The 15,696-nt window shown below is 51.9% G+C and overlaps 2 pseudogenes; both read left to right on the top strand.

Annotated features, from left to right (window-relative positions):
- Positions 1–2,193: 2,193 nt before the first annotated feature.
- Positions 2,194–2,961, top strand: LOC122475796 (annotated as a pseudogene).
- Positions 2,962–11,868: 8,907 nt separating this feature from the next.
- Positions 11,869–12,804, top strand: LOC122475793 (annotated as a pseudogene).
- The last annotated feature ends 2,892 nt before the right edge of the window (positions 12,805–15,696 follow it).

The raw sequence follows: 15,696 nt of genomic DNA, 5'->3' as shown, positions 1-15,696 counted from the left end.
ATCTCCAAGCCACTTGTGATGAATGGAATGATCGTTCATGACGGACACTAGGAGAGGTCGGTGAGCCCTGTATTCTTCTCTACTTCTATGGGACTCATGAGCATCGGGGAAGGGGAACCACACGGCACCGGGGCTCCTGGTAGAGGTTACTTCTGGCATCACCTGCTCCCACCACTCAACTGGATTCTCCTTTTTATTCCTGCTGTTTCATGTAAAGAGCCCTCACCCTGTTTGAATCCTTTGAAGCCACAAATATACACCAGGCTCTTTTCATGTGCAAGAGTAATTAAATCAAATGGGTCCCCTAAAAACGAGTAAGCCCTCGTGCTCGGCTTCAACGCGGAGAGGACGACAGGTAAATACACTCTTTATCCGTAATAGGAGACAGACAACGGTAATGTCCATTAAAGGACTGGAAATAAGAGCCTCCAGACGCCGCTGTGCACTCTGTGCATATTATTTTATCTCATTTAGCCTCACAAAAACACGGAGGTGTTTTTCAGAAAAGGAAACCAAGGTTCACAGAGCCCTAGTGAGTCCCAATAGTCAACCACTAGTAGATTCTATTCATGTCTTCGATCTCCACCTCATGGGAGTCAAAGGTGAAAATAACGCCTAATTGAGACATCGGGACAGCCTTTTGAGATTGTGAAGAATGTCAGAATCGTGTAAAACAGACAGATAAGGCAGAACGGAACGGAGGCAAGGACCAGGAAGAATGCAGTCAGGGGAGCCGAGCACAAGAAACAGCAAGGGGAGGAGGGGAGGATTTGACGGGGAGGTTGGAGCAGAACGTGGATGGCACTGGCTTCTGAGCTGAAGGACCTGTTAATTCAGTTAATTCAGAGGCCACAAGGTGGGGGCACCTGGGTGTGGCTCAGCCGGTTAAGTGGCCGATGGCGGCTCAGCTCATGATCTCACAGTTCATGAGTTCAAGCCCCACATCAGGCTCTGTGCTGTCACCATGGAGCCCACTTCAGATCCTCTGTCCCCCACCTGTGCACACACTCTCCCTCCCTCCCTTCCCTCCCCCCCCCCCGTCTAAAATAAGCAAACATTAAAGAAAAAAGAAAGCAATAAGGTGTATAATCCCAACTCCATCAGGGGCCCTTACTATGCAACAAGCCAGGTAAGGCTTTACAACCTGGGATCTAGCCTAGGAAGAGTCAGAGTGGGAAATGCCGAGACATAGGAAGATAATCTGAATGATGGTTAAGAGAATTCTTGGCATTTTTAGTAATAGCAGAGGGAATGGAGACAGAGGTCACACTGACGTTGTGCCACGGTAGGTCATCACTGAATCCCCAGCACCTAGTGTCGTGCGTGGGAATTCATGAATAAACACAAGTAACTCACGAATCAGGCTCTCACCAAAACTTAACGTAAATACACTCTCCACGCCAGGGACTCGAGGAAGAGAACGGAGGGCTGTGCAAACGTCTCTGCAGACAGTGGACAGATTGCCAGGAAAGTCAGTCCTAAAGAGCAATGGGAAAATCCAGCAGAAGGAAACAACCACCACACTAAGAGGAAAGTAATAGTGAAAATGTCAGCTTCGGGGAGACAAAGCGCACCCTCCAGTTCTCTTGTCCCTGACCGAGGGCACGGACCATGTTACTCAGTATTGAATTGATCAAAGGTGAAGGGACCCTTCTGGATCTGCAGAAGGTAGGATCCCAGGATATCAGGTAAACAGAAGTCCACTTTACAGACGTATGGAAAGAGGCCTCGCACGCAAAGCCGGGGAGGCCAGCGCTCAGGAGGTCTCAGCAGAGGCTCCTAAAGAGAACAGGGGTGAGCCCCCACCTCCATGGGCTGACTGGGCCCCTCCTCCCGCCCCCAGCTCCACCTCCCGCCCCCGGCCCCTCCTCCCGCCCCCGGCTCCACCTCCTGCCCCTCCCTGCCAGGAACCAGGTCACAGGGGGCGGGGCTCCCCGGAAGCCCCTGTACCTAATAAATAGCCCCGGTGATTTCCCAGCAGGGGCCCAACCCTCCTTCCATCAGGGGCTCTGACTGTTGATCCCGGGGACAGGCTGGAAAATCCCCCAAGCCCCATCCTACGGCAGCATATAAACCCCGGGGAGCCTCAGGCCTAAGAGGTGAGCCTCAGAAGCTGGGGGGTGGGGTACAAGCATGGTGCCTTCTGTACCCTCAGCCCAGTCACTCTGCTGCTGGCACAGCCCCAGGCCGAGCATGGACAAGCTGCTGCTTTGGGTCTCTGCCCTGGCCAAACTCCTGGGAGTCTTTGCTCAGACGGGTACAGTGGGGGTGGGGGGGGGGGGGCAGAGAGCACGAGATGAGACAGGGGGGTGAGTAGGTCATTTTCACCCTGCATGTGTGGTGAAGGTCATCTTCCTCTACCCCAAGGACCTCAGTGGGAAGGTGTTTGTGTTCCCTCGAGAATCTTCTATTGCCTGTGTGACCTTGACCCCAAAGCTGGAAGACCCTCTGAAGAACTCCACCTTGTGCTTCTGAGTCTAAGATGACCTGCTCCGTACCCACAGTCGCTCCTACAACGCCCCGGGCAAGGACAGTGGGCTCCTGGTCTTCAAGGACAAAGTTGAGAGTTACTCCCTGTACATCGGAAGAACCAAAGCCACCTTCAAAGTGACCGAGACGGTCCCCAGCCCCGTGCACATCTGTACCAGCTGAGAGCCCTCCACTGGCATCACCGAGTTTTGGGTCAATGGGAAGCCACTGGTGAAAAAGGGTCTGAAGCAGGGTTACACGGTAGGAGGTCACCCCAAGATGGTCCTGGATGCCTACGGACGGGGGTTTCAGAAGGCCCAGTCCTTGGTGGGGGAGATCGGGGACTCGTACACGTGGGACTCTGTGCTGTCCCCAGAGCAGATCCTACTGGTGCAACAGGGCTCCCACCTGAATCCCAACGTCCTGGGCTGGTGTGTGCTGACCGATGAGCTGAAAGGGCACGTCGTCATCAAGCCCCTGGTGTGGAGCTGAGCCCGACTCAACAAGAGCACTCGAACACGACCCAGGCGCGAGGAACCCTCTCAAGGCCGCCGCCCACGAGATCCCACTACCTGTGGTTCTTGCTTTTTTCAAATTCCCCGTCTGCACGCTGCCGAGTAAAACAAGTATGTTGCATTGTGCCGCCCGCTTCCGGGAGGTACTTGTTGCAATCTCCAGCACTCTCTTATCCGCTTGTTTGGAAGTCAGTGCGTTCTTCTGGAGCACAAGCAGGGTGCAGAGTGGGGGGAGGGGCAGCTGTGACTAAAAGGATGGGTCACCACACCCGCCCGAGGCTCAGGGAGCGGCGCAGGGGCCATCCTCACCAGCTCCGCGTCATTCTGTCAGCTCCAGATGTGTGCAAAATTCCGCCAGGAACCCAGTTTGGTTTTCCAGCAAATGCAAGAGAGATCAGAGATGCAAACGAGGTCGGAGGTCACATCAGAGAAACAACTCGAGTAAGTAAAAGCAATGCGGAACCTGACCTCAAGTAATGAGGAAAACTGGCAGGCAGGCACGAAAACTCAAAACGTAGGAAAGTCTGGGGGCGCCTGGGTGGCTCAGTCGGTTGAGCGACCGACTTCGGCTCAGGTCATGATCTCACGGTTTGTGAGTTCGAGCCCCGCGTCGGGCTCTGGGCTGACGGCTCAGAGCCTGGAGCCTGCTTCGGATTCTGTGTCTCCCTCTCTCTCTGACCCTCCCCCACTCATGCTCTGTCTCTCTCTGCCTCGGAAATAAACATTAAAAAATTAAAAAAAAAAAAAAAGTAGGAAAGTCTGGCATTCCTTGCGCAAGAATATAAACACGGCTTTTTTTCTAAAAAAAAAAAAAAAAAAAAACAAACCCAAAAAACCAAAAACGACAAAGCCCATACACTACCAGCGTATCATGCTGGATTTTTCCTCCGGTCCTCAAGTCACCAAGGATACTGCTTGGGACCTCCCAGCTCAAAGTCCTACGGATCTCCATCTTAAACCCTTTGACGTGACATTGCCCTCCGTCACTTGATCCCCTCAGGCACCACTCTCAGCACCTAGCGTTCTAACTACAATACTACAGAATGTTTGTCGGATTTTATTAGGAGTTACCGTCATTACAGAAGCCACCAGGCACACACCCCCAGCAGAAACGAGGGGCCTTCTTAGAGAAGGACCCCAAAGAGAATGAGGCTGTGTGTGAAAAATAAGGCAGGCTTTGCCCACGGATAACGGGGCGTCAGGCCGAGGGAAATCAGAAAAGACCACATCCAGGAGAGCTTCCGAATGACAGCAGTGATGACTTCAAACTCACTCACCCAGGATCCACAACGAGGCAGGCGCCAGATCCGAGGAAGGAAGACGGAACCTGTGAGCCCCATTCACGGGGCAAGAGGGTCGGGCAGACAGGAGCGGGTAGAAGCCACGGTTTGTTGGGGTGCTTGCGTGGAGTCACGGGGACTTCACAAGCACATTTCAACCTGCTCTCTGGTGAGAAGGAAATGCAACGTGGAAACATTAGTTTCCATTGGCCAGCCCTTAACTCAAGGCTCGCTGTAGAGTTGAAGGTCGACCACCCTTCCTGTCCTGTGAGCTCTGTACCCGTACTCCGTGTCCTAGCAAGACGGGTCTCTTCCTGTAGAGTATGTATCTCCACCAGGAGCACAGACACACGTTTGCCTAGACGTTGTGTTGTCCGCCATTGCTAGTTCTTTGAGAGACAGACAGACAGACACGGAGGGCAGAGACAATCCCAAGCTAACTCCACACTATCAGCACGGAGCCCGATGTGGGGGTTGAACCCACAAACCGTGAGATCATGACCTGAGCTGAAACCAAAAGTCAGACGCTTAACTGACTCAGCGCACTCCCCCCCCCCGCCCCGCCAGGTGCCCGGTTCTTAATAGTAGACACTTTTAGCTTAACAGCCCCCTCTGGCAAGGAACCTAAAACAAGTTTCAAGAAACTGAAGCCAGCGTACTTTCCAGTAGCATCATCTGTTTCTTTCTTGAGCACCTACTCTGTCCCAGACACTATGCCAGGTGAAAACACAGCACGGAGTGAAACCATCATGGGACTGGCTTTGGAGTTTACATTCTAGTAAGTCTGGGTCATCTGATACTTTCTATGTTGTGATCCATACCTCACCGCCATCAGGCTTTCCTCGATCTCAGGTTGATATCCTAACTCCCCCTCTCAACTCTGAATTACACGGATTATTTTACTCTCAGGGATCATTTGCCACTTCTCCCACGGCCAGATCTAATGCCTGTCCGGTTTCTTGCCTTTGGAGACCTTCTACCTCCTGAGATGGCTCTTATGGACAGAACACAACGCAACTCCAAGCCAGCCAGCTCTTCCTTCTAGATGACCCCCACCTCCTCCCAAAGCAACTGGATCCCTTGTCCCCATCAACTCTAGGAGGCTAGGATGAAGGGAACACAGACGACACTTCTCTGCTTCTACGATGGCCATAGCTTGCTCAAGTCTTTGGAGTCTCCCAATAGCTTGGAGCACGTCTTAAGCTTTGAGGGACGCTGTGGAAGCAACCCCCCGCCACCACTACCAGACTTGAGGTGAAGACTAGAAATCCCAGCAACCATCCTGTCGAGGTACCAGGAACATGACCTGCTCTTTTCTCGAAGCAACAGCAGTGAAGCCACGGCTCTCCCCAGCACAGCTCCCAGCCCACGTCCATCTCTCTGCACACCTTGTTCTTGCCCAATGATACAAGAGCCACTGAACTTGTCCTGAATCATTTCCTTGGCACATTCATGTAAGTGGATCCGCGTCACGTTCTTGTAATCCTCTAGCATCACATCGATGGTCCCTTCCAAACTGAAGAAGGAAGAGTTCCATTTTAACACCATTTAAAGTAGAGATGGGAGGGGCGCCTGGGTGGCTCAGTAGGTTAAGCGTCCGACTTCGGCTCAGGTCATGATCTCGCCATTTGTGAGTTCGAGCCCCGTGTTGGGCTCTGTGCTGACAGCTCAGAGCCTGGAACCTGCTTCGGATTCTGTGTCTCCCTCTCCCTCTCTCTCTCTGCCCCTCCCATACTCATGCTTTGTTTCTGTCTCTCAACAGTAAGGAAACATTACATTTCTTTTTTAAACACAATAAAATAGAGATGGGATCTCTGGCTGCTTGCTTGCGGCATTCTCTCCTCAGGTATAATGGTGGTCACAACAAGGAAAATAACAGGAAACCGCTTCAGTCCTTGAGAACCCACAAGGAAAACGGAAGGACCCGGAAGGTAGGATGGTCCAGGAGCAGGACTGGAGAGTGTGCAAAGGTGTGCAGAGAGAGGCCTAAACCTGCAGACGTTTCTAGGAAGAAAAGCAGTGTTTGAACCTCTGTCTTGTCCAAGGGTCTGGTTCTCATTTGTGAAGCTACAGGAAAACAGGTCAGAGCACTTAGCCTCACGGCTCCGGAGAAGTCTACAAAGGACTTTTCTTGGGTGAAAAAGCCTTCCTCTTACCTTCCCTCTAGGGCCCCGGCGTGCAGTCACATCCGGAGAACAATGCCGAGACGTTCTAGGTGCGCCTCGTGCTTCCTGTGCTTGACGGTAAACGGGGGTCCAAGAACGCTCAGGAACAGAAGGAAAGTGAAGCCCCACCTGAGTCACCTTTACTCCTCATCTTGCCGGGGCCGAGTAGCTAACTTCTCACCTCCACTCCACCTGTGTTCCAGAACCTGCCGTCTAGGTTTTGTCTGGCTGTGGCCACTCTTTTGAGGGTCCAACACAGGAGACGCCTGGAGGTCCCACGGCGCAGGTGGAGCGGTGGCAAAGTCACGTGCGGCACACGGCACACGGCCACCGCAGCCGGAAGCGACGGCACCAACGTCGCGGAGAAATTGCGCTGGGACCCACGGTCCCCGGGGAGCGAATCCAGCTCCGTCTGGGGAAGGCAAAGGCAGACAGGCGGCATGTCAGCCACTTCTCGTGGCTGCCTCGTGGGGGTCTGCGTGAGGTTGCGTACGGAGGACCCGCTCAGCACACGTCCTTGCATAGTACAGGTGCTCACTGTCATCAGGGGTGCTACAGAGGAGGAGAAGGACTCCAGAACCTTAAATCACCTGCCGTGACTCTCTGGAGTGTTCCTACAAATAAAAAGGACTCGCCACGCTCCCCTTCCGTCCCTGCCCCCAAACCTCATCCTTACCTACCCGAGTTGCCACCCGCCGTGAGTTTTTGCCAATAAGTCATGGCTGCCTGGTGTGCAAAGAACACGGGCAGATCCCAGACGCAAGAAGGTAGGCGGTCTCCCGGGTAGGAGGACACTCCTGTCCCAAAGAAAAGTCTCCTCTATTCAAACAGTTCACGGAAGCAGATTCTTAATTCCTCCCTGGCTGGCTCCCTGGGTCTATCTTATTTGCAATGAAAAGTAAAGGACAGGGCACAAAGTCTGGCAAAAAGGCACGGTCATTTTTTTTTTTTTAAACTCACAATTCTCTTCAGGCACACGTTTGTGTAATTACACACAAAATGTCACGGGGCTCAGCCCACTTTGCATGCTTCAGATTTTTTAAACCTAGACTCTGTTTCTAGGCACATTATTCTGCTTAGGAAGATTTAGGCATTGACAAGCACCTATGGGTTTTGTCCTAATTTCGTCCCCTTGCAAATGGTGTTTCTTTTACACCCTCGGTGTTTTCTTCCCTCTATTTTTCTTCCTCCTCTACTAGAAATCCTGGCTTCACGACTACAATTTTGATGCCTGAGCACATTTCTGTATTCTTATTCTCCCGGAGGGTTTTTTATCCTTCTGGAATGTATAAATCATTTTGAAAGCTTTCTGCACGGTACCACGCTTCCGAGATCATCTACCGGTGTGTCCCCTACACAGAAACACCCTCAGGGCTCAGCCACAGGAGGGCTCAGAATTGGGTGGGAGAAGAGCTGCTTCCACGGCTGCCGTCACTTCTGGCTGCGCAGGCCAGTGGGGGGAGGGAGGGAGGGGGGGGCCGGGCCATCTGGTGCCAAAATCGTCCTGACGGTCACCGACACACGTCCTAACTGCCCAGAGCTCATCCCAGGCAACGGGCACTGGCTGAACCCACCCACCCCCTCCACACTGTTGGCTCCGTGATGCTCCCCATGACCTCTTCTCCCTTCCCAAGGAGGGCAACTGGCGTCTCTTGCCCCGCGAGGTCTTCTCTGTAAGAACAGAAGACCAAGGAGGATGAACACGGGCATTCGGTCCCATGTCCCGAACTTCCCATCTCGCCCTCCGGGGCCACCCTCCCCTCCAGGGACAGCCACAGCCCTGCGTGGTCATTTGAGCCACGCGTCGCTCTTCAGTAATAATTTGGGATTGCTCCTACACTCCAAAGAGAGGCTACCAAGGGACCTAAGCAGGCAATTACCCTTAATCTGCACTCGCCGCCCAAATATCACTGGAAACTAACAAGGTGCGGTAAAACAGGGCTTCGGATGTGGAATATGGTTGGGAAGAATTCCAGGAAAAGTCAGCGTGAGCAGATGACACGAGCTGTAGGAAGCATAGCGGGCCACCACCGGAGAGGATGGACCACGTGGAGGGTGAATCCCAGTTAGCACAGCGCCCCGGCCCCCACACTGTGCAACTCAGGCGGGAGAGGTGGTAGCTCCCCCTAGCGGCGGCGCTTCGCCATTCCCTCACACCCGGCACACCTCTCCCCTAAGCGGATCCTAACACGGAAAGAACGCTGCGCTGTTGTGAGCTCGCACAGGTCTTCGTGCGCACCTGAACATCTGCGTTTCCTTCCACGTTTTAAGAAGGTCTTAAGATAGCCTTTCATGGTCTGTTCAATCCAATCCCGCTGTGCCCCACAGGCAAAAAAAAAAAAAAAAGTTACTTCTTTCCCCCAGAAGTCAGACACCCAGCCTATACCTTTATAATCTATTCAAAGAAAGTAAATTCGTATTTACAGGAAGCAAATTACAACAAATCTGTGGCGGGTTTGGGATGAAAGCGGCACTTTTCAGACCCTAATTTAAATAAAATACCAGGGATTTTTTCTTTCCCCCTCCTGGTTCCATTCAGTTCGGTATTTTCTCCTCTCCCCTACGACAAATGTGGGGCACCGCTTTCCTGGCTCAGTGTCTCCTTAACCACTTGTTGGCACTCGTTACAACAGGCTCATCGAGAAACAGAAAAGGCAGATACGATCTGTGCTTCTCATCCAGGACGTATTGGAGTTCTCTGTTTACTCCCTGTAACCAGGCTTCCAGCCCAAGAAACTAACCAAGAAGCTCTACGGAAACTAACCAAGAATCACCAATGACGTCCTAGCTCAATCTGATGTCCGCTCTCCGGTCTCCTCCCGGACTTCTCCTAACTTTAGGAGATGTGCTTTTATGCTCCCAAGTACTTTAAACCAAGGGTCACCGTCCTCGCTGTGAATACTTGGTCAGATGTCCTGTAATCTCACTGCCCCTGCCCCCACATAACCGTTAAGAATATCAGGTAGATATTCTTTCAGGCTTTTTCTTGGAAAAATCATTTACATGCCTTCACATGTGCATCCACAGATTTTAACCCTACTATTGTTCTTTACGTGGTTTTGTTGTTTGGTGCGGTCCCTACATCCATCCACGGTGACGACAGCAGCACCCTCCAAGAGATCTTTCTCCGAGGGAAGAAAGGCTTGAGATCGGCTGCCCAATCTAGTTGCCCCCTGTCACATGGGGTTTTTTGGCCCTGAAACGTAGCTGGCAAGACTCAGGAATCAAATGTTTACTTTTAACTTTTTTTTTATGTTTTTATTTATTTTTGAGAGAGAGACACAGCACGAGCTGGGGAGGGGCAGAGAGAGAGGGAGACACAGACTCCGAAGCGGGCTCCGGGCTCCGAGCCGCCAGCACAGAGCCGGACGCGGGGCTTGAACTCATGAACCGCAAGATCATGACCTGAGCCAAAGTCGGACACTCAGCTGACTGAGCCACCCAGGCACCCCTAAATTATAGCTCTACCTCATGCTTTCTTTTTTTTTTTTTAATTTTTTTTTCAATGTTTTTTATTTATTTTTGGGACAGAGAGAGACAGAGCATGAACGGGGGAGGGGCAGAGAGAGAGGGAGACACAGAATCGGAAACAGGCTCCAGGCTCTGAGCCATCAGCCCAGAACCCGACGCGGGGCTCGAACTCACGGACCGTGAGATCGTGACCTGGCTGAAGTCGGACGCTTAACCGACTGCGCCACCCAGGCACCCTGTCTACCTCATGCTTTCTAAAAAGCTGCCTAGAGAGTTGCACAGTCGCTCTGGAATCTACCTTTCTTTCCAGTTGGTCTTTTGAATTGTTTTGTGGCACACCCATTTTTATTTTTTTTTTTTTTCTCAAATGCTTATTTTTGAGAGAGAGAGAGAGCGCGTGAGCAGGGAGGGGGGCAGAGAGAGAGAATCCCAAACAAGCTCCACACTGTCAGGGCAGAGCCTGACACGGGGCTTGATCTCACAAACCAACAGATCATGACCTGAGCCAACATGTAAGGGTCGGGTGCTTACCCGACTGAGCCACCCAGGCGCCCCACCCGTTTCTACTTTAAACATTTGCCTCCTTATTTTCCATGATGGAGTCCTTTCCGGAAAGTTTGCAACATTTCCTAGGTTGTGTTTCCTAGATTCCTGCGAAGTTTCCTCAACGTGCCCCAAGTCTCCAGCCTGCTGCTGGCCGTGGTGATCTTGGTCTTTAGGTAAAACGGCTCAAACCATCTGACATACGGTGGCTGTCCCAGAGTCCCTCAGCAAACTCCTAGGAAAGCCCGCGTGTGCTTACAAGGGGGAGAGGCAAGACCAGAGAGGTTGGCACTGCTTCCACTCATTCCCAGCAAGCCTGTCTTCCTCACTCCATCTCCCCTCCCACACTGTGCTGTCAGCCACCTCTCTCCGTTTCCCGACACCCCTAACGCAAGACTGAACACACAGCAGCTCACACTGAAGGTCCGGGGCTCTGGAGGAACTTTACGTCACGGCACAGTTTAGCAAATTACACTCAAATATTATATTCTTCACCCCGAAAATTCCCTCTGCCCTTCCCGCCCCCAAAATCAGTTATTTCTCTTATCCTATTGCTGGTCCTTCGCTTTTCTGGTAACTTCCCCTTTTCCCTTTCGTTTACTTGCCCCTAAACCCTCAAGTCCCTGTTAGCACTTTTACGACAAAGCGATCTGCCAACGGTTTGACCGAACACCTCGGGCTGAGCCCAGAAGACCTCATCTTCACACCCGCTAAAGTGCTCCTGAAGATCCTGTCCCTGAGATTAATTCTGCAACCTGTCCCCTGTCCCACGTTCTTCCTCAGTGACAGCTACCCAGCAGTGGCTCCATCTCAGTAAGAGCCTGACTCCCTGGCACTCATTTTCTTGTCCCGGCTGCTTATACTTTCCCTGGAAGACACACAGGCAAAGCTGGGGCAGCACGGACTCAGGGCCCCTGTGGGCTGTTATTCAAGGAAAAAGCCGGGCACCTGGGTGGCTCCATCAGCTGAGCGTCCAACTTCGGCTGAGTTCGAGCCCCGCATCAGGCTCGCTGCTGTCAGCGCAGAGCCTGCTTTAGATCTTCTGTTCCCCCCTCTCTCTCTGCCTTTCCCCCCCTCAGGCTCTCTCTCAAAAATAAAACATTAAAGGGGGTGGGGAGGAAAAAGCTGCCCATCCGTGCCCTACAAAAATAGCATGCCCGAGGATACTTTGAAAAGGTCCATGTGGTGGTCTCATCAAATGCTGAGTCCTTGGCCGGAGGCTTAAGGGAAGATCAGACATCATGAACTGAAAAGGAAGGGGGGGATAAACCAGCCATAAGACCTATGCCAGCACCCTGGTTATAGACCAAAAATTAGACCGTGTGCACGTGTATGCGGACCTTACAACCCTTTCTGATCCCTGCTCTGTGCTGACTCCCCCCCCACACACACACACACATGGTTTTCGGACGCTGGAACTGAAGAATGCAGAGAAAGAACGTCACAGAAGTGACCGAGTTCGTTTTCCTGGGATTCTCCAGATTCCAGGAGCATCAGCCCACTCTGTTCGTGGTCTTTCTCATCCTGTACACATTAACCCCAGCTGGCAATGCCATCATCGTGACGGTCGTCTGCATTAGCCGTCACCTCCATAACACCCGTGTACTTCTTCCTGAGCACGCTGGGGAGTTCAGAGGCCACATACACACTGGTCACCAGGCCGCGGATGCCGGCTGGTCTCCTAGCCCAGAATCAGCCCATCTCCTCGGCAGGCTGTGCCGCCCAGACGGCTGTTCTTTGTTGCCTTAGCCAGCAGCCACTGATTTCTGCTCACGGTCACGGGCTATGACCGCCGTGTGGCCATCTGCAACCCTGAGGTACACAGTCATCATGAGCACGAGGGTGTGTGTCCACCTGATGTGCGGAGCCTTCGGCCTTGGCCTGGCCATGGTGGCCGTCCAGGTGACATCCATGTTTACCTTACCCTCCTGTCAGTGCGGTCGGACATATCTTCTGTGACATCCTCCCTGTTCTAAAAACTCTCCCGTAATGACACCACTGTCATTGAGACCAACAATTATGGTGTCAGTTCCTCTGTGATCCTGGTCCCCGTGGGCTTGAACTTCATCACCTACGTCCTCCTCGTCTCCACCAGCCTCAAGATCCCCTCCGCCCGGGGCCGGAAGAAGGCCTTTGCCACCTGCACCTCCCACCTCACGGTGGTCATCGTCCACTACGGCTGCACCTCCATCATCTACCTCAAGCCCAAGTCAGAGAACTCAATAGAAAAAGACCTTCTCTCAGTGACTTATACCATCATCACTCCTTTGTTGAGCCCTGTTGTTGAACCCTGTAGTTTACAGTCCGCGGACCAAGGAGGTCAGGGATGCTCTACGCAGAGCTGTGAGAAGAAACATTTAATATGTTGACCCTGCCCGTAAGAGACCTCTATCCCTGAGCAACACGTGTCTTCACTGCCTCCAAACTTCCAAGTCTGTCCTGTGCAGTCCTTTCGGGAATGGGATGTGCCCATCTTCCTTCAGCACCCCTACTATAAAATCTTTTGGTTCCATAGATGCCCAAGTTTGGTCCGGGTGTTTTCATCTGGGTATTTGAAAGGTCAGGGAGGATGGGCATTATGTTTAAGAAAGTGTGTCTGCATTTCTAGAGTGGGGCAGGGGACATCTTAAAAGCATATTAAATGTGGCTCCTTTATGGTTGAAAATAAAAACTTCTAGAACTTTCATAATACAACCTACGGAAAATGAAACTGGGCAAAATCTCAGCAAGGTAAGAACAGTCAATAGTGAAATTGTATCAGAACCTTTGGGAAAGGGGAGATGTGTATTAAAAAAAAAAAGATTAAGAAATTCGGAAGACACCAGTTTCGTTCTTGAAAGTGTAGCCTCTATTATTTGATTGATACCAATGGCTTTGCTTCCATTCTGTGTGGTCCCCAGAGGGGTCCACGGCTGCGAGATGCTCAACTCTCACATCACGTCTGACCGTGCTCGTCAGTCTCTCCAGTTCTCTCCATGGAGCCAGCTTCCCTCTCGCCATTCTGGAGAAAAAGAAGTTGGTCAAACAGAGCTGTGCTCTGTTGGGAGTAAGAACCATGAAAGTATGCTTTATTTGCACACACACCATGGCACTTCTTGGGTAATACGAGATAAACCACCGGCAGTCAGGAGTAGTTGCTCAATTCACCAAAAAAAGGCTGAAAACCAAAATCTCTACTCCTACCAGGCCTTGTAAGGAAACTGTCCTTTCCCCCAGAGCTTCTGGGAGCTTTTCTGGTTTCCCACCTGCACAGAACCTCTTACACTCTTACCTCCGGTGATGGTAGGGAGAGTTAGACACTTCAGGCACATGGCCTCTTTCTCCTCGGTATTGTGTTCGGAAGGCTTATCTGCCCGTTGCTTAATGACATTTGTCTTCTTAAAGGAGGGATTTCCTTTCCCTTCTCCTGAGAAAGGGATGGGGCCATCCCAGGAACTCACCCCAAGTAAGGTCTGGCCGTACAAGCGGCTGAGATTCTAAGGGGGAAAGCCAGAGTTCTTCCAAGGTCTGGTCATCTCTTTGTAGTTTCTCCCCTAGGTCTTTGAGATTTCTGCATCCTAGAAGCAAGGCTTCCTACAGAAGCTTTTGAGAGGTCAAAACTGGGCCCGAGCGCCCTTATCTGCCATAAGGTCCTCCCCGACAGTGCTCTCAGGTTCAGCCCACCATGAAACCCTCCCCCACATCCAAAGTTGGCACCGCTGAGAAGGCATCTTTCCTCCAGAAGGAAAGGGTCTCTCCGACAGCATGACAGGACCCCTCTCCCTGCCACCAAGACCACCCACAGTGCCAACTCTTACTTATTACCTCAATTCCCTCTGGACCAGAAGCCACCCAGGTCCTCAGATCTGTCCTTTTGTGTGCAGAAGGGAGGCGGTGGGCCGGGGAGGGCTGTTCTGAACAGGAAAGTGGGGCGGGGACCAAACCTGTCCTAACCCTCCCCAGACACAGCATCGCCTCACCCAGCCCCTTGCTCCCTTACTACTTCTCCACGAGGCCACTCTTCTGAGTCCGAGGACCGAAGCGGGAGGTTTCCCCCGTATTCTCCCTCCATCCACACGCCCACAACAGCCGACACACCACAAGCCACCTGTGCACTCAGGAGTTAAACGCCAGAGCCGGGCCCAAGAGCAGCGTCCAGAAGGGACCTAAACCCTGATGCCAAAACCTCTCCTCCAGACTGTTGCCTACAATCATTCGACTATGTGTCCAGGTTTTTAAATACAGGAGTTCCTGGGGCGCCTGGGTGGCTCAGTCGGTTAAGCATCCAACTTCAGCTCAGGTCACGATCTCGCGGTCCGTGAGTTCGAGCCCCGCATCGGGCTCTGGGCTGATGGCTCAGAGCCTGGAGCCTGCTTCCGATTCTGTGTCTCCCTCTCTCTCTGCCCCTCCTCCGTTCATACTCTGTCTCTCTCTGTCTCAAAAATAAAAATAATCGTTAAAATTTTTTTTTAATAAATAAATAAATATAGGAGTTCCTAAACGGTTTAGATAACCTGCCACATCATAAGATGGGAAAGGGAAGAGACCTGAAATCAGAAGCCTGGATTTGCCTCCTCGCTGTATGCTCAACAGCGCCTGTTATAAATATGATGTTTCATTCTGCCTTGCTGACCACAGAGGAAAATATTCTAAGTTTTTATTTTAATACATTAATGTACCGTGTAATAGTTTCAGGTGTACAATACGGTGATTCAACACTTCCCTACAACACCTGGTGCTCATCACAGGTGCCCTCCTTGCTCCCCATCCCTATATCACCCGTTTCCCCCCCCCAGCCTCCCTTCTGGTGACCATCACTGTGTTGTCTAGAGTCAAGAGGCTGTTTCTTGGTTGGCCTCCTGCCATATATGTAGATATATCACACAAAAACTATATATAAAAACATATATGGTTTTAGTCCCCTTACCTATATATTCCGTGCCGACTCATCTGGTCACAAAGGCTGCCTCACATGGTCTCCTGCAGCTCGATGCCCTTCACTCCAACGCAGGCAACCGTCCTTTCTACACGTCCCTCAAGTTCTTGGCATGAAATTCCATTAGTGTGGTTTTCTCATGGTGCTTTCGTTGTTTGACCGCGGGTATGTTTCTCTTGCTGGACCACAAGCGGACCGGGACCGGGAATGGTTTATCTCGTGCTTATGACCCCTCCCAGAGCAGTGCTGGGTAGAACAAGTACCCACTCAAGTATCGCACCGCACTTGGACTTCCTGGCAGGTGTTCGGCGGCTAGACACGCGGCTGCTGCAGCTGGC

Source organism: Prionailurus bengalensis, chromosome E4 (assembly GCF_016509475.1).
Source record: "Prionailurus bengalensis isolate Pbe53 chromosome E4, Fcat_Pben_1.1_paternal_pri, whole genome shotgun sequence".
NCBI classification, from domain to species: Eukaryota; Metazoa; Chordata; class Mammalia; order Carnivora; family Felidae; genus Prionailurus; species Prionailurus bengalensis.
This window is presented reverse-complemented; position numbering and strand designations above follow the sequence as displayed.